Source organism: Octopus sinensis, linkage group LG1 (genome assembly GCF_006345805.1).
Source record: "Octopus sinensis linkage group LG1, ASM634580v1, whole genome shotgun sequence".
NCBI lineage: Eukaryota > Metazoa > Mollusca > Cephalopoda > Octopoda > Octopodidae > Octopus > Octopus sinensis.
In genome coordinates this window covers 65,889,597-65,894,343 of record NC_042997.1, presented here as the reverse complement: position 1 = coordinate 65,894,343, position 4,747 = coordinate 65,889,597, and the positions used below count along the sequence as shown (strand labels likewise).

General features: G+C 34.1%; 1 long non-coding RNA gene across 1 annotated transcript; it reads right to left on the bottom strand.

The window, feature by feature from the left end:
* Window positions 1–251: 251 nt before the first annotated feature.
* Window positions 252–1,374, bottom strand: LOC118762685. Its single transcript, XR_004998449.1, has 3 exons — window positions 1,116–1,374; window positions 835–839; window positions 252–262 (listed from the first exon to the last, which is right to left on the bottom strand). It is a non-coding gene; the product is annotated as an uncharacterized LOC118762685 (long non-coding RNA).
* Window positions 1,375–4,747: the final 3,373 nt, after the last annotated feature.

The following is a 4,747-nucleotide window of genomic DNA, read 5'->3' as shown; positions in this document are numbered from 1 at the left end:
TTGTCCCTTCTCCCCAGTTGCTGCCCTTGTAACAACATTTGAAACTATTGTTATTATTATTATTATTATTATTATTGTTGTTGTTGTTGTTTGAGTGTTGAACAGAATGCCTTGCAGTATTTGTTCTGGTTGTTTATATCCTGAGTTCAGATCCCACTGAGGTCAGCTTTGCTTTCATGCTTTTGGAAGTTTGTAAAATTAAGTACCAGCCAGGTACAAGTGTTGATGGTATTGACTACCTTATCCTTTCAAAATTGCTAGCCTTGTGCCTAAATCAGAAACCCTTGTTATTGTTATTTTGATGACTTTGCCTTTCATCCTTTTGGGGTTGATGAAATTGGTTAGCCTCTTCTGCCAAATTTCAGGCCTTGTGTCTATAGTAGAAAGTATTGTTGTTCTTGTTATTATTATTATTATTGTTGTTATTATTATTATTATTATTATTATTATTATTATTATTATTATTATTATTATTATTGTTGTTGTTGTTGTTGAGTGAGAGAGCAGTGCATGCCATCAAGGTGACACTGAGGTATAAATATACAAACCACAATATACTCATTATGACTTCCTATCTAATAAGGATACACTAGGCACATACATCACAACCGTATGTGCATGACATGGTGATTTCATATCAAGATAAACAGCACATGACCTTGTAGGTGGGGACCCAGTTAGAATTTTCTGCAGGTCGAGTAGCTCATTCTGATCATAAGATCCCTGAAAAGGGTTGTTTAAGGATGTCGAATGAAACATCAATGATTCCAGAGGTGAATTATTCAAACACCAAAGAATTCCTCTCAGCACATGGCTATGATGCTCCCCCACTACTTCTGCTCGTGATCAGAGATACACATATCGTCAGCCACTAAGGGACATGCTCAACTGGTTAAGGTCAAACAACTGACAAGCAAATCTGTGATATTAGCAGAATATTTGCTGTAGCCCATCTTTTATACCAGCACAAAATATGTACATGATAACACTTCCAATTAGTTAAGATCAGAAGCTGAGATTTAACTTAACTTTGTTTTCATACTTTTGCAATTGATGAAATAAAGTTCTGGCCAAGTTGTGAGTTTAATGTAATCAACTGATTCCTACCCCAAAACTGCATAAATTAGTAACAATCATATGTATAAGGGTGGCGACTGGTAGGATCATTTGAATGTTGACTAAGATTCTTAGCAGCATCTGTGGTTTTTTACATCCTGAGATCAAATTGTATTCTCAGCTTTGCTACGTATCCTTTTGGGGTTGATATAATAAAGTATCAATCAGTTAAGTGTTGTGGTCAATGTAATTGACAAATCACCTTCTCCAAAAATGCAGGTCTTGTGCCTGAATTGGTAAAAAAGAAAATAAATTATTATTATTCTAAGGTGGCAAGCTGGTAGAATTGTTAGCATGCTGGGCAGAATGCTTAGCAGCATTCTGTCCATTTTACAGACGTTCTGAGTTCAAATCCTGCCAAGACTGACTTTAGCTTTCATCCTTTTGGGGTCAATAAAATAAGTAACAGTAGTAACAGAGTACTGGGGTCAATGAAAACAACCAGCTCATTCCTCCAAATGTTCAGGCCTAGTGCCTATAGTAAAAAGGATTATTATTTAGGATTGTGCTGGCAGAATCATTAGCATGCTTGAGAAAATGCTTAGCGGCATTTCTTCTGGTTTTATGTTCTGAGTTCAAATTCCAGCAAGGTTGAGTTTGCCTTTAATCCTTTCAGGCTCGACAAAATAAGTACCAGTCATGCACTGGAGTTGATGTAATTGACTCACCCCTCCCCCAAAATTTGCGACTTGTGCCTATAGTAGAAAGTATTATAGGAAGGATTATTACTATTGTTGTTGCTGATGTGGTGGTTGTTGTTATCATCGTCATCATAATTATCTTCCTCTTTGTTTCCCCTCATTGTTGGGAACTTGTTGAAATGTTTCTTTCTACCCAAATTAACAGTGATAATTTTAAGGGTTTAAGTGAAAATGTTCGAGAAGAGTTGACTCTGCTCTAAGTAGACATTGATCTCTTTAATGTATCTGGGACTCAGTTTCAAATATGAAACTTGCCGGCTAATTGCCTACTGTGACTGATGTATGCAGTATATTTATTTCATCATAAACTTGTCATATGTATTGCTTAAAATTGCAGAAGACTATAAACGGCAATACTGTATAATAAGTGGCCTGAAACTACTCTCTTTAATTTAAACCACTGGGTTTTATTTATTCATTTATTTATTGCTTTGTTTTCTTTACTGCTTTACAACCATTTCCTCCATGCTTGCATGAGTTTATTTGCCTGTTAGAATTTTTCTTTCTTTACTTCCATCTGATTCTTTTCCTGCCATTAATCTCTCAACTATGAGGCATAAGAGAAACTTGTGTTTCATTTTGTATTTATCTCCAGTCTCAGGCAAATGGGAATTAGCAGAATTATGTGCCTTCCTCAGGGGTACAACATATATAACAAATCAAGTAATAAGCTCATATAGCAAGTAATCCAATGCATTAACTTCATAGCCATTTATGCAGTTTTGTTATTAACAACTGTAGTTGTTGCTTCTCTAATACTTGCAGCTTATCAAGTTATTGGGATATTGTTTTGCCTGAAAGACAGTTGATTATTTGTAACTTCTAAGTGGCCCAAGGAAGTATTTGTTAATTCAGTTCATTTATCTGTAAATATATACCATGAGATGTTTAATGTCACTGTAATAAAGTGACAGAAGTATGGTATAATCGACAAATATTTTGTTAATAAAATCCTTGAGTTTGTAAGTGTAGCTTAAATAAATTTGGTTGCCATCTGGAGACAGATGGACAAATACTTTGTTAGCTTGCGGTGCTGAGTTTTCCTCTTCCAGATCCTAAAAAAGTGAAAGCAGAAATTCACTTCACTGTATTTTATTTCAAGAAAATCTTGTGGCTGCTATTTCCCCTGGGTGCCCAAAAGTTGGGGATCAATTTTCTTGAAAGTCATGCCTTTGCTGTCTGTTATATATTTCTGTATCCTTTTGTGTTTTTTTTTTGTGTTTTCTCACGCTTACAAATATCTATGCCAGGTAGATAATTGAATTATATATTTTTCATTCAAATGAAGAAAATTGCATTACTCTTTATTTCCTTCTTTTACTTCATATCTCACACTTTTCATTCAAAATTTCTTGGTCTTATATTGTTTAATTCCTCTCTTTATGTAATAATGATGATTTTTCTCACTTTTTGAGTTTTTTTTCTCGTTTCATTTTCTTTACATTACACATGCCAGGGATAATGACAAAATGAAAAGAAAAAAAACTTGAATTAAATTAAAAACTCTTCAGCATAAAAATAACAAAAAACCCAATAAAGTTGAAATCTCAAACATGATGATATCAGTTTTATTGCTTATATTATTTCCTCCCCCTCTACTACTACTACTACTACTACTACTACTACTACTACTACTACTACTACTACTACTACTACTACTACTACTAATAATAATAATAATAATAATAATAATTTGGGCACAAGGCCAGCAATTTTGAAGTCAGTTACTTTAGTTCCAATGCTTGGCTGGTGGTACTTATTCTATTGAGCCTGAAATGATGAAAGGCAAAGTCAACCTTGGTGGAATTTGCTTTCAAAATCAAAAGAACTGGAAGAAATGTTTCTACCCAGTTTGTTTGACATGCTAACAATTTTGCCAGCTCACTTAATTTAGGTGCAAGGTCAGCAAATCAAATTTTGATGAGGGAAAAGGGTTTGTTGATACTATTGCCCCTAGTACTTGACTGGTACTTTATTTTTTTTATTTACCTTGAAAGAATTAAAGGAAAAGTTGACCTTGGAGGGAGCTTGGATTTGAACTCAGATGGTAAAGAACCTGAACAAATGCCAGAAGGCATTTATTCCAACATCCTAACAATTATGCCCATCTACTGCTTTCAGTGATAATAGTAATAATAATGTACTGGTGCCATGTAAAAAGCATTCAGTCCACTCTGTAAAGTGGTTGGTGTTAGGAAGGACATCCAATCATAAAAACTATGCCAGAATAGACAGTGAAGCTTGGTGTAGTCTTCTGCCCAACCAACTCCTGTCAAACCATTCAGCCCATGCCAGCATGGAAGGCAGATGTTAAACGATGATGATGATTATGCATAATGACTTCAACAACAGCAATTATACTTTTGTTTTATTTGCCACTTGTGCCAGTTCATTAATCCAATAGAATGTATTGAAAGGTATTACAAAATATGTGAGGATGAGAAAAAGACAAAGTCACATTAAAATGGGGTGAGATGGGGGCTAAGACATGATACTCTATAGTAAGATATTAAATTTAATTAAAAAAACAAAATAATGAAACTAATATATAAAAATACATATATAATTCAAAGAGGTATAATTTAAGCAAAAAACACGATTTCTTGTGTTAGATCTAGGTTTCTCACAATTCTGACCATTACTTCACTCTTGCTCCTCTTTTGAGCACTTCTTGCTCCAGAAGTACTTGTGAATAATTCAGATATAGGAGCAGGCATGAAAGAGCCCACACCTTTATTGGTTACCATTCTTTATAGCTTGCAAATGTAGTTTATATAATTGGCTTATATTCTGCATGTTTCATATAACTGGAACTTGTCTCATCACAAATTTGTTCTATCTTTTTCCCTAAATGTTCTTGAAGGTTATGTTTAATATCAGTTCTTTATTTGCTGTTTGGAGAATTGTGAAAATCATGAGATTACCTTGGT